The sequence below is a fragment of the Cryptomeria japonica genome, unplaced genomic scaffold (genome assembly GCF_030272615.1).
Source record: "Cryptomeria japonica unplaced genomic scaffold, Sugi_1.0 HiC_scaffold_94, whole genome shotgun sequence".
NCBI lineage: Eukaryota > Viridiplantae > Streptophyta > Pinopsida > Cupressales > Cupressaceae > Cryptomeria > Cryptomeria japonica.
Genome location: NW_026728916.1, coordinates 1 through 1,482, shown reverse-complemented (window position 1 = coordinate 1,482; position 1,482 = coordinate 1).

Here is a 1,482-nt window from a genome sequence, read left to right as displayed (position 1 = left end):
AAGAGGCTTCTTGCACTAAGATTTTCATTTACAAAGTAAAATTGAGACACGTGGTGGTAAATATTTGGCATTGTGGTCTTTCATAATATGTCATCCAAATGGTCCCTCATTTCTTTGAATTCATTGAGGCATGCTCATGATGTTTTAGTGTTGACCCCCTGTTATTCAACACACTTCATTGAGAATTGATATAAGTGTAGATGCCACTTGAGACATTGTTGTGCATCCCTTTTCTTTCTAATAAAATGGATATTTTTAGTAGGAAATTATTAGAAAATTATTGATGTAAAAGGAAGGCTACTTTAAGTTTTTGCGGAACTGCAATGGAGACGAATCTCACTGAGCTTTCAAAATCCCCATTGGCATTCAATGATTTGAAGTAAAATGACCTGAAAGAAGTCACCTCAATGTTGGCCTATGTTTGTGGCCTTGATAATAATATGCACATCTATACTTTCCAAATGGGTGTGTTGTTCAAACTCTAGAAGCAAAATGAATCTTTCCTGTATGACTTCTCAGAGATTATTGCCCACAGAATAGAAAAGCAATTAATACACTTCAAGACACATTATAGATTTAGGTACACTCATTTTTTGCTTCACATGTTCTTGCATTAGAATGGGGGTTTCTCAGTCAATATATTAAGTTATCATTTTTTTATGAGCACAATAGGTGAAAGCTTGTGACTATATAGACTCCCATACTATCTGCCACACATGATGCATATTCTTTTGCTGATTGTTTCCTAACACTTACCATGCAAGATTTAGTGATGGAAGTCTCATTTTATATTTCCTATTTCCTATTATAGAAAATTGGTTGGATGTTTACACGTAGCCCCTATTGTGACTAGTTTCTAGGTAAGTATTTTTCTTTTGTCAGAGTACATGGTTTTATCGACAAGCCTTTTCGCCTCCCCACTTATGTAACTAATCATACACTGGCCATAGATATTTTTAGGCAATTAGTTATGATTGAAAATTATATAGGCATAGGCAAGAATGACATCACTGTCACCTAGGACTGTAAAATGATAGGTCCTATTGGTCTAATAAAAAGACTCCTCATAGAGGGAGTGCTCACTTCAAAATTGATACAATTGGGTCTCGTGGTTATTGATGACCCATGGAGTTATGATCCAAATGGATTTTTAGCAAGGAGAAATAATCCTATAGTGCATGAGCCACGTGAATCCTGGAAAGCCAAGATTAACCTTCCAAGAAATGATTCTCAATTATATGTGGAGCTAAATGGTATTCCTGTCAAAGAACGAATACCATGGTTAAAGTTTTATGACCCAACTATAAGAGAAAATCCATCTAAACCAGTTTATACAACTTTTCTTAGGAGGGTGGACAATGATAAATGGCCATAAAGAAGGAAGTTATCTTTTTGGACATACTGACAAGAAGTTCAATAGACCTAAGTTTATATAGAAAACTACCCTTTGGATAAAAATTTTGAGGAGTGGGATAAACACAA